Source organism: Emydura macquarii, unplaced genomic scaffold (genome assembly GCF_026122565.2).
Source record: "Emydura macquarii macquarii isolate MOO-44397 ecotype Brisbane River unplaced genomic scaffold, CSIRO-AGI_Emac_v2 contig_374, whole genome shotgun sequence".
Taxonomy (NCBI): domain Eukaryota; kingdom Metazoa; phylum Chordata; order Testudines; family Chelidae; genus Emydura; species Emydura macquarii.
The window spans coordinates 14,893,945-14,917,101 of NW_027130511.1; the positions used below are offsets into that span (position 1 = coordinate 14,893,945).

The following is a 23,157-nucleotide window of genomic DNA, read 5'->3' on the forward strand; positions in this document are numbered from 1 at the left end:
TAAGTGACTGGAGAGATTTGAGAGGTTCAGCACTGGTTTCAGGGGCTAGGTCACTTGGACTTCTGAGTCCCATATCCCAAGGAAGGGGGCTAGACCAAGAGTCTGCACCCTGGGAATGTGTTTCAGAGGCCAGAACTATAGAGTGGCTGTATTCTGCCCATACACAGCTGGCTTGAAAAGCACCTGGTACCCAAATGTTGGGTCCAGTTATAAAAAGCCTGGTTACTGTCCACTAGGGGGATTCAGCCAGGGCTGTAACAGCCATAGCTACAGGCTTGTCTACACAGGAAAAGTGGACCAGAATAGCTATTGTGGAATAAGCTATTCTGCAACAGTTGTGTAATTAATTTCCCCATGTAGACAAACCCTAATTAACACTGTAGGGGAGCTTTAGGTAACCAACATTACTGTAAATTGAAATTGGACCAAAAAAGAGGTTAACAATCCAAGGAAGATTTTCAAGGGCACAAAGTCCCACTGACTTTTTTTATTATTATTATTATTATTAATAAAAATTGAAAAAGTGCCACAGGATCTTTAATGGTTGACGCATTAGTTCACAGTTGACTTAGGGTATGCCTGTTTACACTACTGCTGGAAGATGCAAATTGCAGGTCAAGGAGGACATACCCATTCTAGCTCTGATCAAGCAAATAAACAAAAATATAGAAGTATAGCTGCAGTGGGATGAGCAAGGAGGGGCTAGTCACCTCAAGTATGATCCCATCCAAGACAATAGGTATGTATTCAGGGTGACTAGCCCCTTCACCTGATGGTGCCACTGCAGCTACACTTCTATTTTTAAGCACACTAGCTCAATCAGAACTAGCATGGGTATGTCTTCCTTGACCTGGAATTTACATCTTCCAGCTCTAATGTAGGCAAACTGCTAGAGAGAAAAGAATTACTTAAATCACCAACCGCATTTCCAACATTCCCTGTAAATCGTGTGCATGCATGGCTGGACAGCAATCTTGCATATACCATGTATGTCTTAAACTGTCCCTCTCGCAACTTCCTGTTTCCAATCCCTCCCCCACCTCCTGATTGCTTATGGCCCACAGTGGGGGTACCTGGATTGCTGCCAAGAGATTCTCTGGGAGGAGGGGTACCTGTTGCATTGCACTTAGGCAGCTGGGACCCAGACAGATTGTCCATCTGTTTGTCTGAGCCATGACCATCCCCTCAGTGTCTGTGCACTGGTGGGGGGAGACAGGTCAAGGGGTGGGACTGATCCTGTCTCCACAACCTCTCTCATTCCCTGGGGCTGGGCAGGGAGTAAGCATGCTTCCCACCACTATGCCAGTAGGCTTTGCACCCATGTGTTTCTCTAATGCTGCTTAGGGTCCTGTGCTCTCCCCACTATCTGCACCATGCAATACCAGAAGTTCCTGATTTCTAAGGTAGGTGAGGACTTGATCTTCCTCATCCTGCTGGGGCTGGTCATGGAGCTGGTGAGTTGGTCAGTGTCAGCAAGGGGAGCAGGTCCCAAGGGTGCTGCCCTTGGACGGCTGGGGGAGCCATGCAGTCTCAGCAAGGATTGTGGGCACCATGGAACAACATTGGCTAGGTAGGGTGTTGACCAGAGGCACTAGAATCTCTCTCCTCAAGGGCATGGTCTCAGCCCCAGCAGAGTGGCAGCTGTTGCACATGGTGTCTCCATGTGGAGGAGGCATTTGGCCCCCATTGGATGGGATCCTATCATCCTTTTCTGTGCCCTCTCTTCCCCTGGGCTTGGCTTGGCAGTCTCCATCCCATGGTGCTGGTGGACCCTGGGTATAGGGAACCTATAGTTAGTGGTCCTGAGCCCAGCAAGCCCCGCTCTCAGTTTAGAGTGTGACAAGTACCCAGTTCAAACAATACCATGTCAAAGTCCAAGTTAGGAGTACAGGTGCCAACAGTGTTACAGAAAAAAAATCATTTAAACATTTAAAGAGGATTGGCCTTTGGAAACCAAAGTAACCAATGTTCTAAGAATGGGCCTCTTGAAATGGGGGAAGCTACATTTTTCTGTATTCAGTTAGCATCTGGTTGGTATGAAAATCTTGTTCAGAAGTGAAAGTTAAGTGGGAAATTTACAAATGGTACAAAAAGTGAATGTCCAGTTTTCAATCAATCGAAACCACCACTTAGTTCAGAAAGTTCATGTTGATGCAGCAAAAATGCTACCCAGCCAGAAATATGACTTTGGAATTCAGCATCTACTAACTGAGTCTCTACTGAAAGTCAACAGAAGAATGTTGAAATGGGAGGACATCAGCAAGCAGAGATGAAATAAAAATATTGATTGTCAATATACTCCCTTCAATAAAAAATAAATTCATCCATGTCTGTGCAACACCTTCCTGACCACATAGCAAAATAAATTAGTCTTCCTATCAGCTGGAGAAGCAAGAACTAGCATTAATACAGTAGTTCAAAGCGAGACCCTGGCAGCTGTATGTCATTCACTATTTTATACACTGATAGTTGATGAGAGTGCTGGCATTGCAGTGAACAAAATATTAATCCCCTACATCAGGTTTCAAGCTTGCCATATTAAAGATGCTATCAAACAATTCTACATGGATCACAATCTGGATATACAATGAATAAGAACTTTCACTTCAGATAGTCCCTCCATCATGCTAGGTAAGCATAACACTGTAGCTGCGTGACCTAGAAAATGTGTGCTGCACTTATCAGAACAAAATTGTATTGCCCGTAGAGAAGATCTAGACATCAATGGTGCCTGGAAACATGTAGTAGTGATGAAAGAAATGGAAACACTATTACAAACTAATAAAATATTTAGCAGATCAGCTGTTGAGAAAACTGTAGTTTGAGGAGATAGCCAGCATGTCAGAAGTCGTTGCATCATCATTCGGGCCTCTGAAAGAAGTATGCTGATTATCATGTTTCTTTGCTGTCCTCCTGAGAAACTACGATGTAATATAAACTACTGCACCACGGCAGTCAATGAGAATAATGATCCTGTTGCAAAATATTGTCTGTAGAAGCTCACAGATCCCTAGTATCATACTGCACTGAGTGTGCTAGATGATATTTTGGGGGAATTGTCTGAACTGTGCCAAATTTTTCAAAGACATTGTCTCACTATCATTGAAACATATAGCTGTGCAAAGGCCAAAATAGCAAAGTTTCACTCACAGTATCTTGGAAAAGGAGTTCATTGGAGTGTTAAAGTGCAGTAACAAATGACTTCTCTTGAACACCTGTTGTATCAACAATATTGGCTCCATTTCATAACTCCATGCCCATTTCATTGTTGATTTCTGAAGAATGGGCTGCAAGAGTTGTCTGCATATGATACTGAAGCACTGTTTCCTGCCAAATTTGATTATTACACAGAACATGTTAGTAAATTCATGGGCAAGTATCAAGTCATCTTGAATCTACCAATGCAAACAGACTGATCAATAACTGAACATCTGCAAGTAGTACACAGACTACAAATTTATCATTGTGAAAAAAAATGAAAGTATGTACAATAAGTACAATTGCTGACATGGTAATTTACATGCTACAAGAGCAGCAATTTACAGACCTGGCTCAGTTTGTTGATATATGTGGCACTTTTCAACCCTCTAGTACCAACTGTGAACTCAGGCTTAGTTTAATGAATCACATAAAAACTAAGACTCACAACAGATTAGAGGTTATCAAGATGGATCAGTTTATAAAAATAAAATACTACTTCACACAAATGGAGATGTCGACCTTAACAGAATTAACCATTATTGGATAACTACTAAAAACAACCGAGAGAAATTTCCAGTATAAACAAAAAGTCAGTCATGTACATTAAATACAAAACTTACTACATTGTAGGTACATGTATATTATCTGCTGTGTACTGGATTTAGTGTTATTTGCTTTTATTTAGCATTTTCTGTAAATGTGTAGTTTAATAATATTAATTTTAATATATACACATATATGGCACTGATGAAAAATTATCAGAAGCACTCATGTCTTTAGTTGTTTACTTAGTTGCAATTCCCACTTTAGTCTGGTCACCTTTGCAGTTTTAGTGTGCTATACTATAAATACAGATTTTCTTCTTAGTACACATATACAGTTGCAGCACCACAGCAGTGAATTATTTCAGGGTAAGAAGATTTCAAGTGTATGCTTGCTGAAGGACAAAAGCCCAGTAATTTTTGAAGCCTACTCATACAAAGAAAATTTAGAGGGGCTGTTGACCAATTCCCAGAGCACTTTGGAGTTCTCTAGCAAGCTGCCAATGTAGCTCAACAAGGGACAAAACGAGGGAAAACAAGGTTACTTACCAGTAACTGTTGTTCTTCGAGATGTGTTGCTCATATCCATTCCAATATAGGTGTGTGCGCACCCAGTGCACAGATTCCCGGAACCTTTTTCCCTAGCAAGCCCCGCAGGGCCAGCTCAGGCGCCCCCTGGAGTGCCGCGCTCATATCGTGGTATAAAGGGCGCTGCTGGCCCCGCGGGTCCCCAGTCCCTTCTTTCTGCTGACTCCGACAGTGGGGACGGGGGGTGGGTTTGGAATGGATATGAGCAACACATCTCGAAGAACAACAGTTACTGGTAAGTAACCTTGTTTTCTATCTTTGAGTGATTGCTCATATGCATTCCAATATAGGTGATTAATTAGCCATACCTTGGAGGTGGGTAGGAGTTATCGGTGACCTGCTCTTGACAGCACGGCTCTGCCGAACCCCGCATCCTCCCTGGCCTGCTCCACGATGGCGTAGTGCGACGTGAACGTATGGACCGACGACCAGGTCGCTGCTCTGCAGATGTCCTGCAGGGGAACCCGCTCCAGGAAGGCTGCTGAAGAGGCCTGGGCCGTAGTAGAGTGTGCTCTTACCGCAACTGGAAGGGGCACCCCTGCCTGCTCGTAACATGCTCTGATGCAGGCAGTAATCCAGTTGGAGATTCGCTGGGTGGAGACAGGAGAGCCTTTCATCCTGTCTGCCACAGCCACGAACAGCTGTGTCGACTTCCGGAAGGGCTTGGTCCGCTCGATATAGTAGGCCAAGGCTCGCCTGACATCCAGCGAATGTCCTCTCCTTTCCTCCTCCGAACCGTGGGGTTTTGGAAAGAACACAGGAAGGAAAATGTCCTGATTACAGTGGAACTGAGACACCACCTTAGGCATAAAAGCCGGGTGAGGTCTCAGCCGGACCTTATCCTTGTAAAAAACTGTGTGGGGGGCTCCGAGGTCAACGCCCTTAGTTCGGAGACCCTCCTGGCCGAGGTGATGGCCACCAAGAAGGCTACCTTCCACGATAAAAGGAGAAGGGAGCATGTGGCCAGGGGCTCAAAGGGGTGTCCCATCAGTCTGTTGAGGACCAAGTTGAGGTCCCAGGGTGGCACCGGGTCCCGCACCTGAGGGAAAGTCCTCTCCACCCCCTTAAGGAACCTCACCGACATGGGGTGAGAGAATAGGGACCGGCCTTCCATCGGTTGGTGGAAAGCCGAAATGGCTGCTAGGTGTACCTTGAGGGAAGCCAGGGCCAGGCTTTGCAGTTTAAGCTGCAGCAGGTACTCTAAGATAGCCTGTATGGGTGAGAAGCTCGTATGTAACCCTCTCGATTCTGCCCACCCCGAGAACCTCCACCACTTAGCTCTATACGTTACTTGTGTGGACGGTTTCCTGCTGCCCAGAAGGACCTGCTGAACCTGAATGGAACAGGCCCTCTCTCCCTCCATCAGCCACAGAGTCTCCAGGCAGTGAGGTGGAGGGAGTCCAGGTCGGGGTGCAACAATCTCCCGTGGTCCTGGGAGATCAGGTCGCATCGTCTGGGTAGCGGAATCGGTTCGGTAATAGAGAGGTCGAGCAGCATGCTGTACCAATGCTGTCTCGGCCATGCTGGGGCGATCAGGATGATGTTTGCCCTGTCCCTCTTGATCTTGAGAAGGACTTGGGGCAGGAGCAGAATGGGGGGGAATGCATACATCAGGTCCCCTGTCCAGTCTATCAAGAAGGCATCGGACAGCGAGCCCAGCTCGCGACCCCTGAGCGAACAAAACCTCGGGCATTTCCTGTTCCCGGCTGAAGCGAACAGGTCTAGACGGGGAACACCCCACCTTTGGTAGATTAAAGCCACTATGTCCTGGTGCAAGGACCATTCGTGGTGGGGTGAAAATGATCTGCTGAGGCAGTCCGCCTCGCTGTTCCGGACCCTAGGGAGGTGAGAGGCAGATAAGTGAAAATCGTGCCTCACCGCGAAATCCCACAGGCGACTAGCTTCCTGGCAGAGAGCCGAGGAACGTGCCCCCCCCCCCCCCGCTTGTTCACGTAGAACATGGCTGCTGTATTGTCCGTGAGGACTTGGACTACCCTGCCCTTCAGGAACTGAAGGAAGGCCTTGCAGGCCAACCGGACCGCTCTGAGCTCGCGTACGTTGATGTGCAGAGCTCTCTCCTCCGGTGATCAAAGCCCTTGGGTGCCCCGATTGCGACAGATATGGGCTCCCCATCCCATATCGGATGCGTCTGTGATGAGCGTCACAGATGGGATAAACTCTCTGAAGGGAACGCCCATCATCACTTCCCTTGGGTCCCTCCACCAACTGAGGGATGACAGCACCTGTGGGGGAACCATGACCACTCTAGTTAGAGAATGCCTGTTCAGTACATACACCGAAGCTAACCACGTCTGGAGAGGTCTAAGCCTCAATCGTGCCAGCCTCACTACATACGTAGAAGCTGCCATATGTCCCAACAGCTGCAGGCAATGCCTGGCTGTCGTCGTGGGGGACTGGTGGAGATTGGATATAATAGCCGACATTGCCTCAAACCTCGTTTGAGGGAGGAAGGCTCTGGCTTGTACCGCATCCAACTTAGCTCCAATAAACTCTATACATTGTACCGGAGTGAGTGTGGACTTTTGCTCATTAATAAGCAACCCAAGTCTGGTGCATAACTCGCGGGTGAGGAGCAGACTATGTCTCACATGAGACCTCGACTTCCCCTTGATTAGCCAATCATCTAAATAAGGGAAGATTTGAACTCCGCTGTGGCGCAGGTGGGCTACCACCACAGCCATGCATTTAGTGAAAACTCTGGGTGCTGAGGAGAGCCCAAAGGGTAAGGACCGAAACTGGTAGTGTTGCCCAGCTACCATAAACCGTAAGAACCTCCTATGGGCAGGCAATATGGAGATGTGGAAGTATGCGTCCTTCAAATCTAGGGCAGCATACCAATCCCCCGAGTCTAGGACCGGAATAATCGTGGCGAGGGAAAGCATACGGAACTTAATACGTCTGATATACTTATTCAGACGACGTAGGTCCAGAATGGGCCTAAGGCCTCCTTTCGCCTTGGGGATTAAAAAATATCTGGAGTAAAATCCCCGACCTTCCTCGGCCACTGGGACTTCTTCCACCTCCCCCAGCGTGAGGAGCGACTCAATCTCCTGTACCAGGAGTTGAACAAGGGCAGGGTCCCCAATGGGGGACAGCCTAGGAGGGGCGTCGGGGGGGAAGGCCGTGAGTTGGAGGGTATACCCTTTGGCAATCACCTCTAGGACCCACCGGTCCGTAGTAATGGCTTCCCACTCTGTAAGGAAGGGGCGAAGCCTGTCTGCAAACGGTCGGTCAAGATCCTGGGGAGAAGGAAGAGTACTACCCTCCTGCACAGGGTCAAAAGCGTTTATTGGCATTACCCCCTTTAGATGGCCCTCGTTGGCCCCCCGCAGAGGATCCTTGTCGGCCTCCTCTGCCTGGACCGCGGTAGTGCTCACGACCTCTCCTCTGCTGGGCGGGTCGAGGAGCCTGCCTAGGCGGGGGTGGTGGTTGCCTTTGGGCTTGTGGCCTGGACTGCCGTCTGGAGGCCTGGGGGGTATACAACCCGAGGGACTTCAGGGTGGCCCGAGAGTCCTTAAGCACATGCAGCTTTTCGTCTGTCTTTTCTGAAAACAGACCCAAGCCGTCGAAAGGCAAGTCTTGTATGGCCTGTTGGACCTCCTGGGTGAGGCCAGACGCTGCAGCCAAGAGCAGCGGCGCATAACGACCGCAGAGACCATCGCTCTACTAGCGGTGTCCGCCGCGTCGCTAGCAGATTGTAGTGCAGCAGTTGCTACCATGGCCCCCTCCTGGAGTACCGTGGAGAAATCCGCCTCTTGGTCAGGAGGTAATTGGGTTGCAAACCTTTGCATCGAGGCCCATAAATTTTTGTTATACTTGCCGAAGAGGGCCTGGTGGTTAGCTACTCTAAACTGCAGCGCTGCAGTAGAGTAAATCTTCCTCCCAAACAAGTCTAGCTTTCGGCCTTCCTTGTCCTTGGGAGTGTTCCCCTGGTTCCCCTGGCAGTCTCTCTGATTGGCCGCATCGACCACCAAAGAGCTCGGTGCGGGGTGGTTATAGAGAAACTCGAAGGGTTCTTTGAGAACATAGTATTTCCTCTCCACCCCCTTGGATGTGGAAGGTAGAGAGGAAGGTGTCTGCCAGAGATTTCTGGCAATCTTCATGACCCTGTCATGAACCGGCAGGGTTGCCCGTGATGGCCCAACAGAGCTCGAGGGCCCAAAGAGGGGGTCCTCCTCCTCGGACATGAGCTTGAACTCCATGCCCAAGTTCTCAGCAGCCCTTTTCAAAAGGTCCTGGTGGGCACGGAAATAAAACAGGGGGGCCCTGTGATCTCTGGCCACCGCCTCATCAGGTGATGAGGAGGAGGATAGGGGTAAGGGTCCTGTGGAGGGTCCCTCCCCTGGGTCAGAGTCTTCCTCCGAACCCTGCCCTTGAGTCTTAGGGAGTGGGGGCATTGGAGGGCCCGCCGCTGATTGTGTAGATATGGAACCCTGGGGCATAGGGGCATTCCAGGGTCCCCAATATGGCCACTGCCAAGGCACCTGGTTCCAACCAGGGGCTTGCAAGGGGGGCGGCTGCTGTCTCGCGGCCCTCTTGTCTCCCGAGCCTCCCATGCGTCGCTTGCTCCGTCGACGTGTGGAACGGCCAGAAGAAGAGGATGATGTAGACCGGTGCCGACGTCTGTGGTGTCAGCGATAAGAGGAGGCTGGGGACGACGACGATGTGGAGGACCTGCCCCTGCGGCGAGACGACTTGCGGTGCCGCTTACCCCCTTGAGAGCGTGAGCGGTGCCGACGATGGCGATGCTGAGGAGACTCAATCCGTCCAGTCATCGGTGCCAGGCCCATCGGTGCAGGTAGGGGCTCTCGGGCTACCGGTGCTGCTGGGTGTGAGCCACTGTCTCTTGAAGCAATGGACAGCGACTTAGATCGGTGCCGGGACGGGCTCCGTACTGGAGTTCGCGAGCCCGAAATACGGTCCCTGCTCAGGTCGGAGCTGGACCTGCGGTGGCTCCGGCAATGGACTCGGGACCGCCCACGGTGCCGCGGTGCCGAGTCACTCGACGACCTAGAGTCGGAGCTTGGAGGGGAGCCGGCGCTCTCCACCCTCCGTGACCGTCTGGAAGGAGACCTAGATTGAGAGCGTCTCCAACCACCGGGACTACCCAGCGCGGGTTTGCCTCGAGACGCAGGTCCCTTGTCCCTCGGCCGAGGGGGGGACGGAGGCGTAGGCACGGCCATGAGGGCTTGTGCCGCGGTAAACGCCTCCTGCGTCAACGGCCCTTGCAGGTGCACTCCCCCACCCCCAGGAGTCGGGGGAAGCAACCCGCGCGGAGACCCTGGGGCCGGAGTGATCTCCTTACTCCTTACTCCCTCCGCCCTGCCGGGGCCGGGGAAAGTCTTTAGGTTCGGCCAGGGGCCGTGCCGTCTTCTTCGGCCCCTTCGAAGTCTGCTGCGGTGCCGAGAGCGGTGCCAGTGGGGGGGCGCTCCGCACCAACGACACACTCGGTGCCGACGGTGACCGGGACGGCTCGGAAGCTGGTCGGAGCGCCGACTCCATTAAAATCGCCTTTAGCCTCGTGTCCCTTTCTTTTTGGGTCCGAGGCTTAAAGGACTTACAAATCCGGCATTTGTCTCGACGGTGTTGTTCACCAAGGCACCGGAGACAACGGTCGTGTGGGTCACTGACCGGGAAGGCTTTAGCACACAAGTCACAGTTTTTAAAGCCTGAAGAGCCCGGCATGACTCCAAGGAAAAAACCCCGTCCGGGGTTTTACTTATCACTATCACTAACTAACTATCTAACATTAACACAACTATTCAACACTAAACTCTAAAGAACAGTAACAACAGCTAGGGAATGAGCTACTTGCACACAGCAAGAGGCGATAGTTCCAGCAACCGTCACAGGCGGAAAGAAGGAACTGGGGACCCGCGGGGCCAGCAGCGCCCTTTATACCGCGATATGAGCACGGCACTCCAGGGGGCGCCTGAGCTGGCCCTGCGGGGCTTGCCAGGGAAAAAGGTTCCGGGAATCTGTGCACTGGGCGCGCACACACCTATATTGGAATGCATATGAGCAATCACTCGAAGATAGAACTCTGAATGTAGCTCATCCAGCCACAAGTACATAAGCGAGTAGTGGGACAACTCCAAAAAGCTGAGGCGTATGTACTGGCAGAGGAGGCATTGTATGTGAACTATCAAGAGGTGCTACATTAGTTCTTTATGCTATGCAATTTTAAAATTCATTTTTGAACCATGTCCTCTTTCAAATAAAGCAAAAAAATGTTTTCTATTAAAATGCTAAAAAAACACCTCTATATCTCTAAGCATTTCTGTTTTTGAATGAGTTAAGCACATGATATTGATTTAAACAATAGTATGACATCTACTCTGTTGGGTACAATAATGTATACCTGATGTTACTTTCACTCTGTCTTTTTAAAAAGCTGTTAAGAATTTTCTAAAAACAAACAAAAACCCAGAAGATGTGCATAACAGAAACCAAATTTAGTTACTTGTTTTCTTGTTAACAAAGAACAAAAAGGGGGGGAGGGGGAAATCAGGATGAAGACTTTTAAGTTACTCCAAAGCCAACAAAATAAGATTTATTCTTGCTGTTAGACAAATGCATAGCCCATAAGACAATAAGTTGACCAGCTGCCATTCTGTTGGTTTTCATCATAAACAGAACTGCAAAGAACATCAACAAATTCAACATCTCAGTTTCATCAGCTTCTGTGTCTGTGCCATCTAAATTCTGGTGTGAAACAGACTACAGCTCTTTCTGTATAACATGGCATAATCTTTTGTTTGACAACAGCGTGAGGTCTGTGCATTGACAGGGCACTATACATATGGCACTATATTACAGAGATTCACTTCTTGTCAAAATGTTGGTAACCTAATGTATGTTAACAACAAGACCAAATAACGTTGATTTAACTGTGTGCAAAAGCTGCTCACAACCCTAATATGAAGGTCTGGTTTAATTTTAATTCTCCAGTTGTACTATGTATTACTTAACATTTTGGTTGTTAGCTAAAACTAAGGGGAATCTCTCAAAAGTTTTTAAACATATGATGTTAATCACAGCCAAATAATTGAACATAAAGTGGCTATATTTTTTAAAGTCAAAAGCACACTATAAAAAACAATTCTCTTTGGTGACCTGAACCAACATCATATGTAGTTCAAATATTATTTAGTTTTAAGCAAATAAGAACCTGGCATACAATTCATAGAAAAATAGCTGAGAGGTTTACAATGCTGAAAATTAAAGGGGAGAAAGTTTATCATGTTTCATGAGTTCACTTAGAATATCAGGTAGCATCAGAACATTAAGGAGCTCCAGTAAAATGCAGTAGGGAAAACACTGTAGCAACATGTCACTCAGTTACACACCATTTTGCATAGCAATTTTCGTACAGAGTCAGTCTTCAGAATTTTGCTAATTTAGGCTAATAAGAAAGTATCTGCCTCAGCAAGGTGCACTCAGCACACAATTACTGAACGTCCTGCTACTTCTGATTTTACTCATCTAGACAACCAGCTGTCCTGCCTGTACGGGAGAGCCCATGCTCATTACTTACTAGTCAAATACGTTTAAGTCCAAGACTTGCAAAGAATTATGTAAAAATGGCTCAAATGTCTGTGAAAGAGAAACCTTAAATAAGAGATGTCGTCGGTGTTATTACCGGTGTAGGCTAAGTGTCTGGGTCCCCTGCACAGGTAACCGAGATGGCACTCACGATTGAATGAATTAACACGACCACAGATTAGCTGAGCAACAAAGGCATCTGGGCCAAGTTTATTGCAGTTGAAGCACAATGAGAAGCGACCTATAGAATAGCTACCGTTGCACTTCAAATATTAGTGTTCTGTTACAATGAACTCAGCACAACTTAACGGCAGAACTTTCCGTTATCCACTAGGCCAGACAAAGTTGTTCCCCCTGACACCCTCTTTTATACACTGTTACAGACAATTTTGTTCTGCCCCCTTTGACGTAGGTAGTTGCCACCCTCTTGATGTAGTCTAATACCACCCTTTACCGTTAATTGGATGATTTGGGCAAACAACTCTATCATCTTTTTAGACATTTCTATTCATCAAAGGGAGTCCGTTATCTCTTTAATGTCTTGGTGCCCTTTGCACCTGCTGTATAATTTGAATATTAATAATATTTTGGCAATATGTATACTTGCAGTATCAGCACTTTCTCTGTCAGTTTCCGTTAGGTCATAAGTTTACAGGCTGGTTTCTGTTAACTTGTTTTTTTCCCCACTTATACTCCTGTTCACTTGACTTTTTCCACTTAGGCCTTAAGCTCTCATTCCTTAGTACAAGAGACACCAATATTTAGGAGAATTTCACGATTCGACTTTTAGGGCTTCAGTATGACAGGGTAACTACTGCCAACCCTAACATTTAAAAAAGCCTGAGTCAGATCTGTAAAATATCATGATATTGGGTTAAAAAAACCCTGATTTTTAAGATAAGTGTGGTATTTTGACCGGTCTTCTACATTGCCCCCACATTCCCTGTGCCATCTGCACATTTCCCTCTCCCTGCTCTCCAAAATTCTTTCCACTCTCTGCAAATTCCCCGCCCTCATCTCCTCCCCCCCCCCCACACTCCTTCCCTGCTCACTTACAGACTCCCTTCCTGTTTCTCACATTCTCTTTGTCTCTCATGTCAGGTCCCTGACCTCCCATCCTTCCTCCCCGCTACCAGTGCCCCACCTCAGTCTCATTCTCTGCCCCTCTATGCTCCCTTGTGAGGCCCGTACCTGATGGAGGGGACACCTTCTTTGATACCACATTACGCTTCAACCCTATTGGAAACACTGGAAGATGGATGATCATTTAAAGTCTCGTTTTTGCCTTCTAAGACTGTTAGGAAATGGCATCCATGGGGCTGACGGCAGTCTGTAGCTTTAGCCCCATTGACAGTAATGGTCAATAATGGCCATTCTAGATATGGGGAAATTTCATGAGTTCAAAGCCAGATATCAGAAACTTCTCGGCCATCTTGAAAAACCAAATAGCACAAGAACCAGAACCAGAAACTCGACCAAGCTAGAATAATCTTAGATCATGAAAGACCCCATGCTAACATGCAAACTTGTTGTAGAATGATGACCAAGATAGTAACAGTATTGCCAACCCCAAGCATTCAAAAGTCCTGTCTGACCATAAAAAGGTAGAACATTCTTTAAAAAATGCTCATGATTTTTAAGTTACACTACCATTGATGGTTCTTTTTCTCTGCTTTCTGAGCCATTTAGATTGCACTTGAGTCACATTTTCAAGCTTTCCCTGAAACCATAAGGGCTAGAAACATACTTTTTTAAAAAACAAAAGCTGAGACCCTCATTTCTTCAGGATCTGAGACCATAAAAAACCCCCACCAAATATCATGAGACTCACACTAAAATAATTGTTGTTGGTAATACTGTTTCATTACCAATGCCGGTAACAAATCCTAGAATGCCATGTAATGCATATTGTGGGTCACTAAATCAGGACAGCCAACTGAAACAGAAAAGGTCCTAAGCTGATCTCAGACAGAAGAAAACCTGCTGCTTTGGCTGGGCTGAGGTCTTGTGTTTGGTACATGGTATATCAGTTTAGTCTACCTATGGTCTTAAATGCTTATGAGCTTCCCATTCACTGTATATAGGGGAATGCCTGAACCGGGTGTCCCTCCTGCTCCTGGAGAGAAGGTACAGAAAGATCTGAGAGCTGGTCTTTTGGTGTGAGCATCTGAGCAGATTTGAGCAGATGTGAGGTAATTAATGGGAGGGAGAAAGAGTTCCTTCTCACCACACAAGTAAAAGAAGGCTGTGATTTCAGTCTTCTCTCTTTCAGGGTCTGTGTCTTTTGTTGTTGTGGAGGTTTTTTTGCAATGTAATTGCTTTGTAAAAAATAGCTAGGTTAATTAATTAACTGTGTCTAAACCCACTACATATACCAATGCTTAATAGTCAGTCCTAAACAAGATTATGTAACAGTTTTATTGAATTAAGTAACCTTGACAGAGTGAATGCATGTCTAGTGAATGGCATTGAGAGTTTATTGCACTACTAGCCTGTCAAAAGCATATTAATGTGGCATTTATCATGGATTCCCATAATGTGGCCTTCATTTCCAGAGATGAGAAGGCAGAATAGTGCAAACTATTTCCCATAATTGTCGATGGCAATGAAATGGTTTTAGTGGCTTCTAGGATGGAGGTAAAATGGGAAAGACTACTTTGAATTTTAATAAGCTTGCCTACAGGCATAATGCTAACAAAGATGCTTAAACAGCACTGTGTAAAGATGTTAAGAAAATATTTGTAGTGTTTCACACACACCTATAGACAAAAACAGTTCTTGTTGCTGTAGAAGCAACAACACTGTACAGCCTTAATTAAAGCATCATCTGACCTGTTTTTTTATGCTACAGTTGCAGAATCCTGCTCAAGAAAAAGGATTAATTACAGATGGGCTGTGTGTCATGATAATTAACTATTGCTGCTTCTCCTATTTGTCACATTCTGGTACTTTTTTCCGCTTTAGTAGGTACAGGGAATAAGAATTTTTATCACATTTCATGCCTGCACTCCCTGATGGAATTGTCACCCATAAATTTGCACAGCATACACAAAATATTGAGCCTTCAGCATTTTTATACTACACCCATCAGAACATTTCTTGTATTGGGAGAGCACTGTATGTAGGTGAAAAACAAACCGTCACAAAACTAATGAAGATGATGATTAAATATGAAAAATCTTACTAAGAAATTAACACAGGGCACTGCTTACAGGATCCACTGAGTTCTTGAACTGTTACATAAATACTCATTAATAAAATTAAATGAAGAGGAGGGACTGCACAATGTCCCCTTTTTCACTACTGTTAGATTAGTGGTGCAGATTTCTCAGATTAAGAGGCTAAAGATGACACATCTGATTATTAAGTACATGTGTTTACCTGCAAGCTACTCAAGAACACCAACACAAGCCATATTCTCAAACTGGAAACTGAAGTCTCAGTACATGTCTAATTTGTTTCTTGTTCTATTTCTATCAGGAGCTTCCTCAGGTACCCATGCAAATTCTAGCTCTCATGCTATCAAATTTGGGCTATCAGCAAAGTTTCCTCTCTCACAGAATTTTCTGTATCCTCACAATATATTATTTACAACCCCTTAATTTCAATGCAGATACTACCTCAGAAACAAACACTCCAGCCTAAATTAGTTGAACAGCAATACCAGTACAACAGATTGATCAGCCCCCATTGTTGTCTTCTGCCGCCACCTCTCTTAAATTGCTTATTCGAAACCTGAAAGGGTACTGTGAATCAAGGCCTGCTTTCCTGATGTTTTACATGCTGTTATCAAATCCTACTCCCGCAGAAGGTAATGAGGGTTGACTTCTATGGGACTAAGCTCAGATCTAAGATCATTAACATGCACTTTTTAACTTTGTATTACATTAAAAGTCATTTTTCCATTTTTAATATTTTCAGTTAAAAGTTATAATTTCCTGACATTAATGATTTGTTGGGGTAAAGGGCCTAACCTGAACCCAAGGGCCCTCACTCCTCTAATCAATCATCAGCTGCCAGGAAATGCCATCCTGGTCATTATTTGTCAGTTAAGAGTATATTAATGTTAAAATTTAAACACCAAGTATGTAGTTATGGTCTTGGTTACATATACTGACTTCAAAAGACGTTGGACTTTTGTTCTAAGTTTAGGCAATTAATAAAATATTAAAAGATTCCCAGATGTGACAGCTTAGTATAAAAAGAATCTGGTTAATTTTGGCAGAGTAAACTCAGCACTTCATCCTCCCAATAAATCTAATTCAATACAATTTATGCTGTGAGTGGGTCTTTTGGATGCAACTTTGACTGGGATTCACTCTGCTTTCTGTAGACATTAAAGATCTTAGTCTGCCATTAGTGCAAATGAAATTTCTCATCTCCCACATTCTTGTGCCATGTGCTAGGTGGTGATCTCCCTCTACACTAGAGGTAGCTGTGTTTCAGTGCTTCTATCTCTAGATAGTGTGCAAACTTTTTTAGGGCAGGGAGGAAGTTTGGAGAGGCATTGTTGACAGAAGCTAGATACTGGTATATATAAACTATTATGTTTTATTCATTTATGAAAATGGTTTTCTAGATCTCTCTCATTATGGTTTTACTTATTTCTAACACACAAGTGCTTGGTTTATGATCACTCTGGGAAGATGCGCAGATTTTGTGCCAATCTCAATACCCAACAGAGTGATACTATTGTTATTGATCTGGAATGCCCTTTGAGTTTCATACTTCAAAGTTCTTTTGATCTTTGCTGATGAGTAAGGCATTTAGTATCTTTAAACAACTGTTTTTTTATTTGATTATTCTCACTCTGATGAGCCTTCTTTTAGGCTTCTCAGTCAAGGCATTATACAGTTAGCGAGAGTCCCTCCAGCAAGGGAGAGCTGTCAGACATGTCAGGGCAGAAGACTATGAGCCAACATCTCCAGTATTGATTGTGATGCTAGCAGTGAATAATTGGGTAAACTGAAAAACAACAAGAGTTCTGTGGCACTTTAAAGACTAACAAATTTAATTTTAGCAGGCATAAGCTTTCGTGAGGCTCAGCTCACTTCGTCACGAAAGCTTATGCCTGCTAAAATTAAATTTGTTAGTCTTTAAAGTGCCACAGAACTCTTGCTGTTTTTGCTGTATACAGACTAACACGGCTACCCCTCTGGAACTGGGTAAACTGAACATTTCAGTCAATTGGTCATGTTTTTCTGCATTCCCTGGCAATCTTCAGATCACTCTATCATTTCACAATAAGCACTTTGCTTGACATTTTGACTTCATGCGCGAGGTTAACAGTACTTGGAGACATGGAATGGAAAGCACTTAAAGATCTTTGCCAAAAATGAATACCAAAGCATTGCTTTCTGAGACATAGAAGCTCCCAGAAGTATCCTTGAATGCTGTCTCTTTATCACCATGATCTACTTAGGGATGCTCTCTTTTGCCAGTGAGGTCTTTTTGGGAGAAAGCTACATTCAAAGGGATCCTGAGAATCCTTTTAATTGTAGCACCTTGTAAGCCCCTCCTGCCCCCCAATACCCAGGCCCCCCATTCTAGCTGCATTCTCTGGCCAGGGCTAGATTGAGAATCTCTGATTGCTGTCTTCTGACTTAGTCAGCAGAGGTCCCTAAACAGTGGGCGTGCGTCCTAATTCACTTAAGATTGCAGTGGTCCACATTCTAAGTCCCTCTCAGCCCAAAGAGAATGAAGGTTAGTTCATAAATCCCTTTGAATTTCCTCCCTGGACTTGCCTATCCAAATTTCATGTGAGCAAAAAAATCCAACTTCTCTAGCTAATCAACATTTTTTCCATTCTCCAGCAATCACTGAACTTGCCAGCTGTAATAAGTGGTTTGACTATACTTGCTATGTAGTGTTGTCTCAGAGAGAGAAGAGCCGGGCCTCTCTGTTCTGTAGCTTTGGTTAAAGTTACAGAGACACTAATTATAGTAGTTGTGCACTATCAGCACACTGCACAAGAATTATGCAGACTTCTGCTGACATTTATTACAGATAAAAGTCCCTGTTACTGCTGCTCTTCAAAACTCACCCTATCTTAGTCCACTAGATGTTGGGGGTGTTGCTTTTTTTTTTTTTTTAAATAGGGTTTACACTCAGTACCCCCCTTGTAACTAGCACAGAATGCTTTTTTCCATTCAATTCCCAAGTAAAAAAAAAAAAAAAAAACATATATCCATTCATCAGGCAGTGATTCTTGGAATGAGCAGTTCTAACACCCCACTTTCCTATGCCTCAGGGCAAATGATGACTTTCTCTCAGAGATCAAATTGCATGTTCTTTAAATCAGCTACCAGCTGATTTAGAATTGATCTGCAGTTATACTCTAGGACATGCAGAGTCTCTTGCTGGAATGGCAGACGCATGACAGAAAGATTCCTATCCCTGCATGCTCACAGAGCCCGATGCTGGGATCGCATTAGCAACTTCCCCCACACCCAACAGGCCTTATGCTGCTGCGGCCTTCCACTGATGATCTTCAGGCTCGCCAGAGCTTCCGTTCTTCCTCAGCCTGCTGCTCCTTTTCTTTGCAAAGTACCAGTAGTGTGCACAACCACAACACTACCAGTGGGAAGGGATTCTGGTAGGTGGTGGCAGCCGCAGCAGCAGCTGTGAAGGTAGCCACTGGTGTGGGGACAAATTAGTTCTCATTACTCAAAGGTGAAAAACCAAAGATGTTTTGGATGCTGCAACCACCTTCCACCCATCTCTTTGGAAGTTCTGCTATACAGAACCCTGAAAAAATAACCTCAAGGCCTCTCAGCAAGTTAGCTGGAGAAATATAAAGGCTCAAGCAATCAGATTTCTTTAACTGTAATGTTGGACTCCTAAGTTTCTGTGACCCCACAATTATATGAAACACTGATTCACACCTTGTCCATCACTCATATTATTCCTGAGTTTTTCCAACTAAATTCCCTCACCTTAATTTTTCTTCTCTTCTTCATTAGGATTTTGGTCTTTTCCTTTAGGGCCATTTACTGTTGCCCCCTCAGCTTCTCAAAAGCAAGGACGTGTGTGGAGGATCTGTGCTGGAGGTAGAGCTAGTTGGAAAAATTTCCCTCCTGGAGCTTCCAATACATTATCAAAAAATGAAAAGCTGAAAATTTTGGCCCAAACCTGAAAGTTTTTGGCCAAAAAATGTCCAGTTTCATTTGGAAATGCCACTACTGCGTCTGATGGCTTGATTCTCTTCTATCGACCCTCACTCACTGGCTGGACTTCATCTCCTTTGATGCACCACAGTCTCTCTTTTCTTGCTGAGGGGACTGTGGTATATCATAGGAATCTCTGGCACTGGTGCATCATGGAAGATGTCATTCAGCTAGGGAACCCAGCCCACAGAGGAGGAGTGAGTCAACTGAACTACAATACCCAGGAAGAACCATAAATAGAACTTTCTGAATAGACTTCTGCAATTTCTGAATAGATCTTTTTTTTTTTTGCTGAAACTGCCAGGTTTTGTTGATTTAACACAAGTCAAAATCTTCTGCTAAAATCAGCTATTTAGTGAAAAATTTTCTTTAATCAAAACACTAATTTTCTGTCCAAAAAAAAGCAGGCAGTTTCAATGGAAAGTTTTCTACCAATCTGACCTGGAGGTCTTGAAGGAAGAGCAGCAGCCAGGGCAGCAGCCACCCCATTCCACAAATGCACATACAAAAAAATATTTTTACACAGAGTACTACCAGCTACCCTCCCCTATGCCTAAGTTCTCCTGAAGTAGAGGCAATTTTCCCTGTGGTGAAAGATCCCATGGTTAATATGGAGGATCCTTCTTGTTAGGGCCTCCAGATGATCCACAGGGCTGAAGTGCCCCACTCATCAGCAGTTTGGCACACTTATCTTCCATAGAGGTTGGCAGAAATCTTGTCTCTTGTAGCTTCTGAAGGGGGCTCAAAGAGGTAATGAATGGACCTACCTCTCAGCTTTTTCTTTTCTTCTCTTTCTCTACTTTCCCTCCCCCATATTCATCCTCTCTCCACTACCATCTACCCATCTCTTACATTGGGATGAAGTTCCCAGATTGTTGCTACACTAGTTATACCCCCCAAAAATTTAGGTTTCCTCACAAAATGAATTTCATCCATCTATGGGCCCAATTTTTTTCTTTAAATATTAATATGAACAGAATTTCACTTGCATAGATATTGATGAATAATGAATAAAAGGGGTGTGAATATCTTTAAATCAATTCTTAATTCACTAAACATGTATTTTTCTGCCACAGTCCACTCAATTCAAGGAATGAATCACTTTCATTTGATGAGATGCACAGTCAATGCCTTTTGCAAAAATTTCCAAATACTGTACTCAAAACTTATTCTCTTGTAGAAGAGACTCACCAGCTGGTGCAAGCTCTGGATATGGTACAACAGGCTGTCCTCCTGCAACACCCCCTGCCATCAGCTGCTCCAGTTCTGCTTCTTCTCATGACTCAACCCTCTGGCCAGATCATGTTCAGTCCCACTCTTTCTGTCATAACAGAGTCCCACAAAGCAGTAGTTCATTGACCTTAGACTAGATCTTTGTCCCAACTCGGAGCTCAGTGATCCTATCATCCTTTATGAGGGTGCTTTCATGCTACCTGCCTCAGTAGCTGGTAGGGGAATCCAGGCCCTCCCACTTCCTGGAATTACAGTCCCGAAACCCCATACTGTAGCAAGCAGCTAAGATCTGCTTCATCAGTCTCCTTGATGCCTCCCCAGACTACTCCCACCCCTTTCCTGCACTCACTCCTCTGCAAATTTCACCTTTTCCTGGATTCTGCAAAGTTCTTTCCTGCTCTTGTACAGAGCACTGCCTCCTAGGTCTTTCTCCCTAGAGAGACAGTTCCTCTCATCCTACCCAAAGGCTCTTGTGTCTCTCTTTCTTGCAGACACCCAACCCACCAATTTCCTCTCTCAGGGGCCTTGCCCTTTTGTCAAGACTCTACCACAAAAACTTACTCCACCCTATGGCTTCCCAGTCTCTCTCCTCAGCCTTTGCTGAAGCTCCCTTCTCAGAAGAAGATTCCCCACTCTGCACAGATGGGACTTATTCAGAATTCAAACACCCAGTTCTTCCTCATCCTAAATTGGGCCCATCCATTCTCCAGGTACACCTGGTTACACTGATTGCTCTCTGGCTCAAGTTAACTCTCTCTGCCACTGTGGGATATACACCCTGTCAAATATCTCTGTATCTAGGCACTTTTGTGGCTCCTTCATCACTGTAATCTGTTATAGTTCTCAGAGGGTTTTTTTTGGGGGGGGGGGGGGGGGTTAAATCTAGATTCTTCCATACTAGCTTGTTTGAGAATTGGTTTAGTGTGTGTCTAAGTAAAAGTAACTGAGGGAAAGCTACATTGAGAAATAAGTTTTGCAATTCATTCTGAAAGCAGTGAGGTGCATGGCAGTTATCTTTCAGGAGAGAGTTCCCTAGTGTTGCTCTACCTCCTGTGAAAGTTCGGTCTCCTCCACTCATAGGCCTGGTGAACAATGCAATTGGTCCAGTGGGATGTCACAGCCACAGAGGGAAAGATGAGCTCTCAAGCAGATAGGACCCATCTTCATAGAAAGCTGTGTATATTAGGACAGATACCTGGAAGTGGATGTTTTATTCAGTGGGAACGTGGAGAGGGACAGACTGCAGTGATGGGACCAGCATTACTGAGCAGATGGGGTTGTATATTTTGTACCAACTGTAGTTTTTCTGGATGCATGGCTTCATTTCTAGACACAGGAAAAATTGGAATAATCAAGCTAAGGGGTCATGAATGCTAGTATCACAGTAGTCTGGTCTGCCAGTCTAATAGCATGGAGTCCAATCTTCTAGTTAATTATAGACTGAAGTGGGAGGTTTTCCTGCACCCAGTACTACTGAGAAGTCCACAGGGACCCCAAGGCACAGGGTCAAGGGTCAACTTAACAGGGAGGGGAGATGCCCTCAACAGTGGAGATATAGCCATTGATACAACAAGTTCTTCAAAGTACTTTGAATTCCCTACCAGCATCAATCCAGAGCCTGCACACACTGGGGATTTCAGACAGACATCAGTGGCCAGCCTACAGTGGAAAGCCCTACTGTAGGCAAGCAAGCTGCTATACATTATAATCTGCACTGGTGGCATTTAACCCTACTAAATCAAGGGCAAGTGGCACCAGTACAAGTCACAGCTCATAGAAGCTTCACTAGAGGTTTGCATTTGTGTAGCTGTCACAGGGGCTGACCACCACCCGTAGACAAGGCTTCAGTCTAACCAGGCTCCAGGTTAAGCCAGTGATTCTTCAGCCACTTGTGGCCGAATTCAGCTTGGCACCAAACAAGCTGGAAGCTGATGCTGTTTATGTTTCATATAGAGAAACATGAAGCTGGCTACTGTCTGCCTGCTACTGCCATGTCAGCCTGCGTTCTCTCACCAGCTTCCCCAACAACTTTTTGAAGACATTGAATAATGTGAGAAAGAGGACTGAGCCTTGTGGGACATTGCAGGTCAGAGCTTTGGAGGAGAGTGGACAGTTGCCCATCACAACACACTGGCTTTTGATGTAAGAAAAAGAAACTGAACAATTTGGGACAATTTCCACTCATTGCTGCAGGTTTTTGGAGATAGGAGCATTTGATGATCAAAGCTATCAAATGCCACACAGAAGTTTAGAAAAAATTATTATGAAGATACTTCCCTTCTCTATGGACCAAAAGAGATCATTCACAAGTGCAATCTCTGTATCATGCCCTGGCCTGATTCCTGACAGAGAGATCCATCATACTCCCAGCTGACAAGTGACTGTTTTTATCTTTTTTTGCTAGCTTCTCATTTTGATTCCTCAGACAAGGGAGGTTAGACAATGGGTGATGGTTTAAATGGTTTCTAGCATTGTGTGAAGGTTTCTTTAGTATTGGTTGATCCTGTCCTCAGTGATATTTGCTGCTGCTGCTAGAAAGGAAGAGGAGAGAAGCACAAAAGCAGAGCTTTCACAGAGACTTTTAAGCTTTCCTCAGGTGGCAGCAGCTGGTTTTTCCTGTTCCCTAATGGTGGGGGAGATTAGATTCTCCTTGCCTTTGTGATGTTGTGGCTAAAAGGAAAGAAAAAGAAGGGAGATGTGTGTGCACATAAACATCCAGCAAGAGCACCCGCTTTCAGGCTTCTGGCTCCCCAGGCCATCACCTTTCTTGGGTGGAGACCCACATCTCCCCCGCTTCTGACTAGGGTATTCCTAGGTTGCAGACACCCCTGCCTTCACTGGTTATTTCCCAGCACAGAGAA

General features: G+C 45.4%; 1 long non-coding RNA gene across 1 annotated transcript in view; it reads right to left on the reverse strand.

The window, feature by feature from the left end:
• LOC137142705 (uncharacterized) overlaps positions 1 to 20,346 on the reverse strand; it is a 69,576-nt gene extending 49,230 nt beyond the window's left edge. The window contains exon 1 of the long non-coding RNA XR_010917005.1: positions 20,255 to 20,346. This is a non-coding gene — a long non-coding RNA (uncharacterized lncRNA). The remainder of the gene's footprint in view (positions 1 to 20,254) is intronic.
• Between the last annotated feature and the right edge of the window lie 2,811 nt (positions 20,347 to 23,157).